Raw genomic sequence first — 15,126 nt, forward strand, 5'->3', positions numbered from 1 at the left:
GTGGGCTGTCATACAAATGAAACACAAATTTCTGCATAACTCGGTATGACACCCCTCTCTCCTCTGGAATGGAGAGGGGGTCCCATAAAAATATTACAAATATTTCAACCAGAAATATTCAAACCAATCATGACAATTGAAAATTGTCGTAAGACTTTGAAGGTAAAAGGGAAAATTCGGAAAATTAAATTCCCATATGTGTTACAATTACATAGTGACAAGTGCTGTTAGTCCATTTGATGTTTGCGCTAGCGAAATTGATCTTTGTTCGAAACTGGAAATGGATTTTAATGTGATGATTCTATCTATACCAAAAAAGGATGTGTTGATAAGAGCAGAACTCAAAGAAGGAATTGTCCGATTTAGGGTTTTCTTTATTCTATCATATTTTCTATATAAAACATTTATTTCATGTAACGGAGAAACATGTTATTTGCAAGTGGTTGAAAAATCTTGAACGAGAATTGTGTCTGAAAATAATCTGATATTATTTTTTTTCCAAAATATATATTTTTATCAAGGCTCATATGGCGTTAGCCTCACGGGGCCGGGAGTTCAATACTTTGACAATTTTTGTCTTACAACTATATTAGTAATATGTAACCGATTACTCGCGGTTGGCTCGAGGTTAGTATTACAAGTGTTTTCGTAATTCGGATGTTGCTGTCTCCAATGCTCCGTACGTGTGCCCGACATGGGATACTTCCTATTGGGATGCAGCTGACCATTAATCAGCAACGCCCCCCTAGTCTGTAACCCATATCTAGCGTGGTGCATCTTTTTCGACTCGAGGAATCCAGGATAGAATGGTCACTAGCCGGCGCAATCATCAGCTCGTGTAGAGTTGTTATGAGCGGTACAACCTTTGGCTCTTGTTGAATGATCAGTGGACTGCACAACCTTTGGCCCGTGTATCTGTAAAGAGTGTGTGTATGTATTGCCGCGACTAAGTATAAGTTTATCGATCGGATAGGAGGGATACAAAACGGGGACACAACGAAGGAAACATCATTAAACGTTGACATCGGCGTTCCTGAGGAACAGGTATAGATGAAGCAGAAGATCAGGATCACGGCTACCTAAGATATCCCGGACGGGGATCTCCGATTGTCTGCCTTGTGCTCTCAGTGCTCTAGAGAGCTGAGAGCGAGCAGTATGGAACCGGATACACGACCAGACAACATAATCGATGTCGTGGTAGCCATCGCCACAATCACAAAGATTGTTTGCTGCGAGCCCAATGCGATAGAGATGCGCGTTTAGGTTGTAGTGATTGGACATAAGCCGAGATATCACGCGAATGAAATCACGACCTACATTCAATCCCTTGAACCATGCACTCGTCGAGACCTTAGGGATAATCGTGTGTAACCAACGACCGAACTCATCTCCACTCCACATGCGCTGCCAACTAACGAGCGTATACTGACGAGGAATGTGGAAAATTCATTATAAGCAATTTGCCTTTCAAAAAGTGTGCCTTCTAGAGCGCCCACCTTAGCTAGCGAGTCCGCTTTCTCATTCCCCGGAATCGAACAATGAGAGGGAACCCATGCTAAGGTAATCTTGGATAATTTTTCGACCAAAACACTCAATAGTTGTCTTATTCTTGTTAGGAAATAAGATGAGCGTTTATCAACCTTCATTGAGCGGATTGTCTCTATTGAGCTGAGACTGTCTGAAAAAATAAAATAGTGGTCGATGGGCAATGTTTCAATGATCCCTAATGCGTAATATATCGCACCCAGTTCAGCGACATACACGGAACAAGGATCTTTGAGTTTGAACGAGGCACTGAAATTTTCACTGAAGATGCCGAAGCCAATGGACCCGTTTATGTATGAACCGTCAGTAAAGAACATTTTATCAGATCTAACTTTCCCATATTCTGCCGAAAATATCGGCGGAATATAATCGGTAGATGATCTGGGATTCCCTGGATTTTTTGTCGCATGGTCTGATATTATAATGATGAGTTTTGTTAGAAATACTAGGAATTTTATAGTAAAAAGTAAATTCAACGGGGTCGAATAGAAGATCAATCAATGAACAGTTCTGCGATTGAACCCATGAACTTGCTCATAGTGAAATATAATTGAAAATATAAAATTTTGGGCAGGACGAAAATGGCCGGGTCAGCTAGTGTACTATAAAAAAAGACAATAAATTAGAGCTATTATTTTTTAAATATGTCGAGAATGACAGCATTTAGAAGGATAATTTGTGGTTAAAAATGATCGTTAACATCCAAAGTTTCGAAAATTTATAAAAATTCGATGTTCCTCAAAGTTCGTCAAAAATAGTTTCACCATCTTGGGCTCATGTTTTAAATTTCCTACATGACCTCTATCTTATATGAAAAAATTAAAAAAAATACATATATAAGTTTAAAAAAAATTAGAAATGTTTTTCCATATATCTCGAGAATGGCTGCATTTAGAAGGAGATTGATAAAGAGCTTTTTTATTTTAAATCACATCAAGATTCAAAATTTGTGACTAAAAATGAATGTTAACATACAAAAATTCGAAGTTTCAAGAATTCATAAAAATTCGATGTTCCACAAAGCTCATCAAAAATAGTTTTACCATATTGTACTAATTTTTTAAATTTTCCACATGACTACCATTTTATGTGAAAAATTAAAAAAAAATGTATATTTTAGATATTGCAATTTAAAGTTTTTTTTGTAAATAAAAAAAAGAGTACTAATTTTCTTTTCAATGTATAATTTTTCACGTTTTAACATCAATACTCTATAACTCTTTCTAAGACACTATTTCGGTACAACTTATAGTCTTTGAGATATAAATTATCAAAGATTTCTCCTACTAAAATCGATACGCCCTTTCCAAAAGTTACACTTGAGTCAAAAAATTTTTCCAAATGCTGTGGGAAACTCATATTTCCTCCAATCCAAACGGAATACAAACTCTCATTCGAATCAAAAATACTCATGTTCTGTCATTTGTCGATTTCATTTGGAATTGCTCGACAGCGAAACTCCGCCGGATAATGAGTCGAGCTACGTGAGATACTTTACCGCCTCCGAGCGATAGGCGGCAGCAAAAAAAAATACGCACAAAGTTGAAAAACAATTCTGATGATGCGAATGGCCTAGTTTCGGATCGAATGTACGAAACAAGCCCACATTCAATAATGTCGATATCCCAGCCGACTCGGGATCAACCAGTCATAAGACAGCCAGTCCTGTGCTGGGACAAAATGACAGAAACAGAAGCAAATCAGGATTAAATTCAATTTACGCCCCCATTCGGTTCACAAAACCGACTTCGATGGCAAATGCTGCGAACGTGAAGCTCAGAAGCCGCTGTGCCATGATTAGTCTAGAGCCTGGGGCGGGGGGTAACTTGCCTGGTGGCAAATTTTGGGATCCCACCACCCCCGTTACCGCCACTGTAATGGAATTCACTATAGTTTCTATGAGTGTATTATCGCAGAGCTTCTTGCTCTGCTCGATGACATAGTTTCATGTGGATAGACTCGGCGGTAACAGGAAACTTATTACGGGTAACGAATCTAATTTCAAGGGATCTGCGGGACCCGGTTGGAAGGCGTCAGTCGGAGTTGTCCGCATGAGATTCCCCAAGTAATAGCTTCTTCCAACGCTGATGGAAACGTCAGAGATGACTGTAAAGCGACCCAAATAGTGAGACGGTCACGTTTGGACTTGAAACGGAGAAAGAAACAAATGTATTTGTCCCCCGCAAAACCACTGCAAGGCTTATGATGGAAATGCATACCGCTTGAATTTCTTATGCGCAGGCACTCAACAGCTCCGCCACTTAATGCAAAACAATCTCGCCCCAGAAATTGAATTTACTTCCGCAAAAAGGGCTCTATCCATCCTACGGTATGAAACCTGTCACTATTGCGAAAGAAATATAAAACATTTCAATTTATCTCCTGCAGCGGTGGTACTCGTGACTCGGGCATTCGGGGTTGAGCCAGGGAACAGCACGGCAAACCCCAGGAAAATATTCGTCCGTGCAGCATAATAATAACACGTGTGCTTCAACGAACTTACTCTGACTTGGTTTTCCCAGCCGGGTGAAGGTCACATCGAGCGCCAGATTACCCTGCAACAGCAGCAGTAGGAGCAGCACGACTCCCTCTCACAACCAGGGGAGCAACAGTTCCGTTTGTGGGGGGCTTCATGAGCAGTTGAAGTGTTATAAATAATTTTAGATATTATTTCATTCCATCCCGAGCACAGAGGGGAAAAAAGAAATTTCCATTCAACAAACCAAACGGCAAGGGAGGGCTTGTTTTCATCGGAGTGGTTCTTCGATGCACTTTTTTGCTTTTGGGAGGGAAAATGGAAGAAAGAGTTATCGTGTGGTGAAACCGGTACTCACAGTTTGATTTGGGGTGTTCATGTTTTTTCTAAGTTGATGAAATTTTGACGTAGGACTACGTCTTTCATTTCTATACCGGGGTGTAAAATCAAAGTTTCGAAAACGAAAGCGTTACGCCAGAGACCGAGATTTTGAGTGTTAATAGCTCCTAAACAACTGAACGAAATGGTATGATAAACACTTCATTCGGAAGATAAAATGTCTACGCGTTCTATACTTGTTACTTTCTGATCCAAAAACTTGTTTCAATAGTCTTAAATTTGCTTTCAAAACAGGCTATTGAAATCACCAATCGGTATATAAGCGAGCGCCGCTCGGAAATCCACTCAGTTCTAATTGAACAGCGATTGGAGCATGTTGTCGCTGTTGTGGTGAAGCTCTTCATTTATCATGAAAGCGCGGATGAACGGTGTCACCAAAAGATTGGTTGTGCACTTGGCCAGAAGGGAATCCATCAGGAGGAGAGTGATGCCACAAACGGTTCCCGGGGAAGATCTCGAAGCAGCCGCTACACATACACGCGCGGAATTCTTTCCGTTTGGATGCCGTTCAGCATCGAGAAAGATCCGGAAAATAATCTGTCAGTTCCTCTGGGAATTTAAAAATACATTCTTGTGAAAGAGTTTATTTTAATGTTTTCTATCCATGTAACACTGTGACCAAATACATTTGGTTTTGTGATTTTTCAATCAATCGCAATTAACAGGATAGCTTCTGAAGATTATTATTCCTCATCAGTAGGATATTTCCGTATCCAATATTGGATGCATAAAAACTTGTGCCTCCAACGTAACGCTCTCGTTTTCGAAGTTCTCCAAATATTCATTCATTCAGAATGAATTCAGATTTCAAACAAATGATCTCTAAATCAACGATAGTCGTACGTCACCCTTGCGGTTATACCATAGATATATCCCACTTCCTGTTTTTGACCCAGTTGAAAAACGTTCACATATTCAATAATTTTATATTTTGATTATTGAAAACATAAAATTGATGTTCAAAACAAATTCATTACAGTTATAATGTATTGATGTTGCGAATCAAACAGCTCGGCTTCCTTCTCATTATAAAATATCTGCCATTGCATGCCAAAGTGATATAGTGGTTCTCAGATTCTTGTTAAAATTAGTAGTTTCGTTCCTTAACGCAAAATATTATATGCGCATTTTTTCTTTTTTTTTTATTAGTATATCAATTCCCATTTTAGGGTGATCCGAAAAAAATTTTCCCCTTTTATTTCCTTTTCCTTTTTTTTAAATAACATATCCTAGAACCAGAGGATTTTTTTTCGATTTTACAACAGATTACAACACGATTACAACAGAAAAATTGCTCTGCTTTTGATGCACTTTAATGAGATTCAAACTCACGACCTTTGCATCGATGATCGAACCACTAGCTCCATTAGACCACTTGAAAATGTAATGCCCAACAGTCGAACATGAACCTAAAAAAAATCCTGCAGCAAATGCTTATTTCATTGCTTTCAGACAAAAATTTTGCGTCATGAAAAAAAGGGACATAATAACATATCAAACATTCACAACATTCACAACAACAATGAAGAGTCTTCGTAGCCTAATTGGTTGCGTGTCCGCTACTAAGCGAACAATCATGGTATAACCGCAAGGTTGAAGTAGGACTACCGTTGATTTAGTGATAATTTGTTGGAAGTGCATCTGAGTCAATTCTCAGTAAATGGATGAATGCGGGGGTTTTCGAAAACGAAAGCGTTACATTGAAGGCACATGGTCGCGCTACCTCTTTTTTGACTAAACGAAGTGTCATGATTATCTCTTCCAAGCAGAACTGGAAGATTATTTGTCAGCAACGATGACATTTTTTCGATCTCTTCTCCCGGACGATCACCAGTAATCAATGATTTCCCTATAACCACCAAACGAAAAACGTAGCGCGTGTATGTGTGTGTGGCGGTCGTCTTCAATGCCTCAAGCGGAAACCTTTTTCGATGCTCGTGTTTTCTTGGCCAGCCTTTAGTGGTACCATTCTTCTCCCGGTGGATTTCCTTTTGACCTTAAGGGAAATCTTTTATGAACCCGACACGCACCAATTCCGTTTGTTTGCACAAACAGGCTCTTGGTGACACCGTTCATCAGCGCCATCATGATGAACAAAGTTAGCTTCGCCACAGCAGCGACAACATGCTCCAACCGGTGTTCAATTATAACAAATTCCGAGCGGGGCAAGTTTATATACAGATTTATGTGATTTCAATCAGTGCCGAAAATATTCACGTTCACGGCATTCAAATACGGCGAATTTCAGCCTGCCTTGTATTGACAACCTACTGCTCAAGCGAGAGTCGATAAATATGGAACAACACTATCAATGAACACCAGTGCAATGAACATCAACATCAGCTTGCCATAAAGTTCATTTTTCATTTGCATATTCATTTTTGCCATGATATTCGTAACGTCGAAATTGAATATCATTGCGTGTTAGTGAAAATCAAAGCATAAAATTCAACGTCAACTAATTGAGAGTAAAATCGATTAATGGTAAAGGATAGCCATTTATTATACAAAATTCTTGTTTTTGGCGACATTGGCAATGAAATGTATGGTATAACTCTAGCTATATTTTATGAATCTACTCCCGATTGGCCAGAAATGGCGTACACCCCAATTATATGGGCAATGGGTGACAATAACAGACGAGCGAAAAACGAACATAATCTTGTTTTGATTTCCGGTTTAATGATACTGGCTATAAATGACTAGCAAACATATAAAACCCCTACGATATGGGTATTGGATGGAAGGGCTTAAACAGCGGAAGTCGAATATCGTATTCCGGTGGCTTCCGGTGCATTGAAAACCGCCCTAGGAGACCGAAAATGGAGTTAGTGAAATGGAGTTAGATAAAGAAAGTGTTAGAAACTAAGATCGTGTTAGAGCGAAATGGCGATAGTAAAAGATCAAATAAAGCGGAAACGGAAACGGGAACGTACCGTACCCTTCACGGTAAAGATCGCGAGTTGAATTCTCACTCCCGACATTCTTCCAAAAATGGAAGTGACAAGCCAGCCAAAAAGGTGTTGAATGTCATTATAATACAGTATAAAAAAAAAGAAACGGAAACGGAACGCTCAACGCCGTTCAACGCAAGATGTCGCTCAACCGCTCAACACCGCACAACGGTCAACGCTCAACGAAAGCTAATGTTGCCTTCTCCGGATTCCTTTGTTTCTAAATATGGAAATCAAAACGTTTTCAATAAAAATTCACTGCAAGCGATGAGGATCAACTTAACGTTCGTGATAATCACCTGAAATTATTGACAGTAATGGAAGTGCCTGAATGCAGGCTTTCCGAAATTCGTTCATGCTCTATTCGTTCAATATACCAGACAAAGTTCACGCGTCTCGACTCTTGTGTTATATTCATTATGACAGATATGGCGTTGAGTTTCAACAGAAGAAAATTCATCCGACACTGGGAAAAAGCTAATGTCTTCATTCGTGAACAGATTTTGATAATTTGTGGCACTGATTTTATCTTTCCAATGAAGTGATTGATTAGAAGGTATGAACGCTCAAAATCTTGTTGGTTCGGTGTAACGCTCTCGTTTTGAAACTTTCACCTTAACCCCAGTATAGAAATGAAAGTCATAGTCATGCGGGGGCTGCCATACAAATGAAACACAAATTTCTGCATTACTCGAGAATTAATCAAGCAAATGAAACGAAATTTGGCTTGTAGAGGATTTAGGGTGCAATAAATGATTCTATGGTGGATCGACACTCCTCCCCCCTCTCTTAGAGGGGAGTTGCCATATAAATGAAACACAAATGTTGGCTATACTCGAGAATTATTCAAGCAAATGAAACTAAATTAAGCATACGGCGGTTTTAGGGTGCAATAAATGTTTATATGGTAGTTAGATACTCCACCACCCTCTCTAAGGGGGAGCTGCCATACAAATGAAACACATATTTCTGCATAACTCGAGAAATGATCAAGCAAATTGAGCCAAATTGAGGGTTGAGGGTTTTAGGGTTTTTGGGGCGATAAATGTTACTAAGATGGTATTACACCCCTTCCCATTCTGGAAAGGAGAGGGAAATAATGCACATATTCCAACTAAACATGACAATTAAAAATTTTCGGAAAACTCTGAAAGAAAATAGAAAAATTCGAAAAATTCAATTCGCATGTATTCTACAATTACATATTGACAAGCGTTGTTAGCCCATTTGATGTTTGCGGTAAGGAAATTGATCTTCGTATTAGAGTGGAAATAGATTTTAATGTGATAAAACGTGATAAATGTGATAAATTCTATCTATATAAATAAAAATGGATAGCCGAATGTGTTGATAAGAGCAAAACTCGAGGAAGAAATTGTACGATTTAGGGCTGTCTTCTTTCTGCCATATTTTCTGTATCAAACATTTATTCCATGTAAAGGAGAAACATGTTATTTGCAAGCGGTTGAAAAATCTTGCACGAGAATTGTGTCTGAAAACAACCTGATATTATAATGTCGAGTTTTGGTAAAAGTACTGAAATTTTATAGTAAAAAATAATTTTAAAGGTGTAACCCGCGACGCTGGGAAAAGCGTGCGAGCCAGTCGCTACCGGGGCTTTTACGTAGATAAGTGGCTGGCTTATGCGCCACTCCTGCGAAGAGGAGACCAGCCGCCGTGTTTGCTGTCGTTGCCCGGCTTTGAGACACCCAACACCTGAGGGCGGTTTGTCCTTTTGTCGCTAAACCCGGTTTGTTCCGCGACTGTTGGCTGCGCTCCAAAGATCGACCCGCGACACCGTTTGTCCGCGTTCCGAAACTAAAAGCAACAGAAATTCACTCCAATGGTTCTCAATGAACAACCGTTTATACTAAAATTCTCATCACTGTATCTACCTCAATGATGATCGGTCCCACCCACCTTGAAACTTGCTTCAGAAGAGGAAGCGGAGGTTGAAGCGGTATGCAACAACAGAAACGAGTCTCAACCCTGGACTCGTGACCTCACACTTGAAAATCTATTCGGTTTGACGGGTTTTAGGCCACACGGCGAGCCAGTAAATACGCAAAGTTTTCCTTGCCTAACAATCAAGAACTACATAAACATTTATTTACAATAATAATCTTTGAACAAATTAATCATATATTTTCCTCACAACGATGTTTGCCGGGTCAGCTAGTTCAAATTATAAAAAAAAATAAAATTAATGTTTATTCATTAACCATATATTTTGCCTCCTCAAAAGTACTACTATAGACACAAGACATTTTTAGGGATGTTAGATCCATTTCTCATCACGTTGAGGTTTTTGTCGGGATTAGGTATCTGGGTACAAATGGTGTAACGGCGAATACTGCTCCAATTTATGTTTAACGTTGACAATGTTACTCCTCGACAGTGTATTTTGGAATGACCGTACAATAGACTTTTACGCTTTTAATCTAAGTTCTCGACCTAATTTGGTTTCTCTTGCATCTCCTTCCTATCTACTCTACACGTGTTACTCTCACAGCATCCACAGTATACCAATAAAAAAAATTTATATTTATTAAATCTGAACATATTTCAATTTTGTCTGGTGTAGCTCTGGTTTAGGTCCCTTGTTGTTTAGACATTCCATAAACGATTCAATTACTTGGATGTAGAAAATATACCTGGGTCTGTTAAGTCTGGATTCGAAAATTCTTATTTATGAATAATAAATGATCAAGTTTAAAACGAATTGCCGGTGAATTCATCCAAAGTTGAATCTATGTATATTACCACAAATATTCGATATAGCAAGTTACCATAAGTTTTAACACCGAAAAATCATTGGTATTCTTACGGAATTCTGGAATAAGATCCTAAAACGGCTCTACTTCAAAAACTAGAAGTGGGTTATATCTGTGTAATTCCAAATGAAATCGACAAATGACAAAACATGAGTATTTTTGATTCGAATGAAAGTGTGTATTCCGTTTGGGTTAGAGGAAATATGAGTTTTCCACAGCAATTGGGAATTTTTTAACTCAAGCGTAACTTTTCAAAAGGGCGTATCGATTTGAGTTGGAGAAATCTTTGATAATTTATATCTCAAAAACTATGAGTCGTACCGAAATAGTGTCTTAGAAAGAGTTATAGAGTATTGATGGTTGAATATGGAAAAAATGTACACCGAGAAAAAAAATTAGTATTCTTTTTTTTATTTACAAAATAAAAATTCAATTTACAATATCCACAATACATATTTTTTCAATTTTTCTTTTAATTTTTTCATACAAAATAGAAGTCATGCAGAAAATTTTAAAAATGGGCCCAAGATGGCAAAACTAATTTTGACGAACTTTGTGGAACATCGAATTTTTAGGAATTTTCAAAACTTCGAATTTTTGTATGTTCACAATCATTTTTAGCCACAATTTATGAATCCTGATGTGATTTAAACAAAAAAGGTTATTATCAATCTCCTTCTAAATGTAACCATTCACGAGATATTTAAAAAAATATCTCTAATTTATAATCTTTTTCATAGTAAATAATCTCTTTTAATATGTTTGTCGTGTTATACCGTCATGTTCATGAAATTTTATGAATTTTCTTAAAATTTCCAACAATTTTTTTTTGATTGATTGAAGTTTGTATCAAGATAAAAAAGATTTTTTTAGTTTTGCTACGTTTTGTATTAACCCACATGTCTTCGAATGTTTCGTAACGTAACTCCTAAACATATGTCTTTACCATAACGATGTATTTGGAAAAGTTGTTGGAAATTATAAGCGAATTCATAAAATCTCATGAACATGATGGTATAACACGACAAACATATATCAAGGGCCTATTTACTATTAAAAAGAGAATAAATTACAATTTTTTTTTAATATCTCGAGAATGCCTACACTTAGAAGGAGATTGATAATAACCTTTTTTTGTTTTGAATAACATCAGGATTCATATTTTGTGAATAAAAATTACTGCAAACATACAAAAACTCGAAATTTCGAAAATTCCTATAAATTTGATGTTCCACAAAGTTCGTCAAAAATAGTTTTACCATCTTGGGCCTATTTTTTAAATTTTCTACATGACTTCTATTTTATATGAAAAAAATTTTAAAAATATTACAAAACACATATTTTTTGATATCGCAAATTAAAATTTTATTTTGTAAATGAAAAAAAGAGTACTAATTTTTCTTCTCAGTGTATATTTTTTTTCAAATTAAACCAACAATACTCTATGAATCTTTCTAACACACTATTTCGGTACGACTCATATATTTTGAGATATAAATTATCAATAATTTCTCTTACTCAAATCGATACGCCCTTTTCAAAAGTTACGCTTAAGGCTACATTTAGAAGGAGATTTATAATAACCTTTTTTGTTTAAAATCACATCAGGATTCATAATTTGTGGCTAAATATAATTGTTAACATACAAAAATTCGATGTTCCACAAGGTTCATCAAAAATAGTTATACCATCTTGGGCCCATTTTTTCAATTTTCTGCATAACTTCTATTTTGTATGAAAAAATTAAAAAAAAATTAAAAAGTATGTATTTTGAATATTGCAAATTGAATTTTTATTTTGTAAATAAAAAAAAGAATACTAATTTTTTTTCTCAGTGTTCATTTTTTTCATATTCAATCATCAATACTCTATAACTCTTTCTAAGACACTATTTCGGTACGACTCATAGTTTTTGAGATATAAATTATCAAAGATTTCTCTTACTAAAATCGATACACCCTATTCAAAAATTACGCTTGAGTCAAAAAATTCCTAGTTACTGTGAAAAACTCATATTTCCTCCAAACCAAACGGAATCCACACTTTCGTTGAAATCAAAAATACAAGTTTTTAAAATCTGCATTTTTAGGACGATTTCATTTGGAATTGCTGTTCTGTGATATAACCGCAAGGTAGACGTAGGACTACCGCTGGCTCTGTAATTATTTCTTTTAAATTGCATCTGAATCAATTCTCAATGAATGAATGAATATTTTTTTCTAAAGATTGTTTGAAGTTTTCCTTGTTAGTGTGTAAGTTGATGAGTATGAGTATGAAATTGTTATTAACATGAAATTTAACTGTTTCAAACTTGAGAAAAACCGTTGTGTTTGCGTGGTTTTGCAAAAGCAACTAATGAAGTTTGATACACAATCATATTTTGTTCTTGTTAGAATAATACACGAGGGTTTTCATGACTACTCCACGCGGAAGCAGAATAGAAACTGATGCTCTTGGATACGATTGCATTACTTAAACCGAATGCGCAAATCTTCCTTTGCTCGACTGCAATTACAAGCGAACATTCCTTCATGATCTTTCCATGCGTTTTTAAGGTATTGAAACGTTTTTTTGCACCAATAACTGACAGTCATATCACTCTTTGACATTTTATCTTTCCAGTGCAGTTATTATTATATTACTCCATTCAGCCAGTAAAGAGGTATTAACGTTCAAAACCTTGCATTCCAGCGTCACTATCTCGTTTTCGAAACTTTAAACTTACACCCCGGTACAGAAATGAAAGACGTTGTCCTACGTCAAAAGTACATTACGTAGGACAATTCTGTTGCATTCATTTGAAACATAAGAATATTCAATACAGAATAAAGCTTTGCTAAGCCCTCAATTCCATCAATTTTTCGCTGAAAAAGCAGAGAGGCCGAACTCGAATTAGCGTTTATTTTTTTTAATTATTGCGTTTTTTTATATAATACACCATGCGTTTCCATAATTAATTGTATATAGTGGAAACGCACAGTCTTTTGCTATTGTCGGGTGCTGGCGAGTATCTATCACCTCGTACAACACATTGAACACCGTTAGGTTCCGGTAATAGAAATTACGAGAATACGTAAAATCACAGTAGGAAATATTCGTGAAAAATTGGTTGTCATGCGTACAAAACACATTTTTTCACTTTCGGACGGGCTTTCAGTGGTAACACACGTTCTTTTCAACGATTCTCAGTGGAATTTATAAAATGTATTACTGAATTTAAAAACTCATGTATAAAATAAATGTGAATGATCTAGTTAAAAAATATATATATATTTGTGATTAAAATATTGACTACGGGAGTTTTTTGCAGAGGGAATTCGGAACTCCGGTAAAATCCCCAATGGATGTGAGGGAGCCAATCTATCGAAGGAAGGTTACCACATCCATGGCTCCCCTACATCGGGTATTCAACACAGTAACTGAAAGTGATACGGATCTGCCACCCACGTGTCAAGACGCTTGTCTGATCTGTCGATCTGAAAATAAAGAAGCCCGTAAAGGCTTTCAGAATAGTTATGAAACAACTGGTGATATCGATATCTCAGAATATACTCAACCGATTTGGCTGAATTTTCATTTTTTTTTTTTTCATTATTTTTTCGACGTTTTTATATGCTTCTAAACAGCGATTTTTCATGAAAAAATAACTCATTTGTAACAAAAAAGGTGGCCCTTTCGGCAATTTTTAGAATTTTCAAAAACACTTTATGAAACGTTTTAGGTATTGTCATAAAGTTTTGAAATATTCATTGGAATTCGTTCTGCGACACCCCGTCGCTTCAAAACCGATACTACCAGCAAGGTACCGATTTCCAGACAGCATCTACGCTTCCAACTGTGAACAGCATAATAATAATTATTCGTGAACTCAAAAAAGTGAAAATTTATCTTCAAATATACCATAAACAATAACCAAAATACCCGAACACTCCACTTTATTCCTAACATAAAAAAAAAAAAAATCACGGGAATCCACTATTTTTTTACCTCTCAGACAGGGATCTCCCTTAACGCTTATCACAATATACTTTGTTTTGATCTCATACCCAGTTAAGCCCCTTTTTTGCTCTTTAAAAATCTCATATAATCTATTGGGTATGTGAATGACAAGAAATGAGACAGGAAGAAAAGCCCAAATTCCACTGTAAAAAATCATGACATCGTAATGATGGAGGAACTCAGGGAAAGCAGCGAACTGTGACTTAGGGCACTTATGTTCTAACTGATTCTACAAAGGGATCCTCTATTGGAGCTAGTCTTCAGTAAACTGTTAATATGATGCAAGTAAGGTCCAGCGAAATAATCATATCTAAAACACAAATAAAAACATGGTAACAGTCTCTCATTCTATTTGAAACATTATACAAAAATTCAAGAAAAATATGCGAAGGTTATTATTTTTTGTTGGTCACTGTGTTCATAGTCTGTTCAAATGGGAAATAATATATTCCAAAAGCTCTTACCTATGTCTTATGAGGCGTTTATTGTAAGTTGAAATTTTTCCTTAGGTTCACACAGTTCAGCATAGTGCAGCATTTTATTGCATGCCCGAAACACCCAAAAAATATATTGTAAAAAAATGTTCGCAAACATTTCGCTGCTATAGTTTTGTCGAGAAATTTGTTCTTCAATCAAATTTATGGTACGCCACAGGCTTCAAATCTTTTTACAAAACATTTAGGAATTTCCGGAAGTCCGTTCATAGATTTCACTAGAAAATCCTCAAATACAGGAACATCCCCTTCTCACCCGGCAGGACATATTTCACAGTTAGGGCAGCCCAAGCTGGGATCCTAATATATAAATATGGTACTACTTTGTTATGCGGTGAAACACCTGCCGTGTTGGTTCACTACCCCAATGCAAAGAACACACACCAACCTGCTGCTATTTCAAGTTTGAAAAAACAACACACCTTCCCAACTGGTTCTCATACGAATCAAGCGTATACCCGGGCATTACGGAATACAACTATATA

This window comes from Toxorhynchites rutilus, chromosome 2 (assembly GCF_029784135.1).
Source record: "Toxorhynchites rutilus septentrionalis strain SRP chromosome 2, ASM2978413v1, whole genome shotgun sequence".
In the NCBI taxonomy this organism is placed as follows: Eukaryota; Metazoa; Arthropoda; class Insecta; order Diptera; family Culicidae; genus Toxorhynchites; species Toxorhynchites rutilus.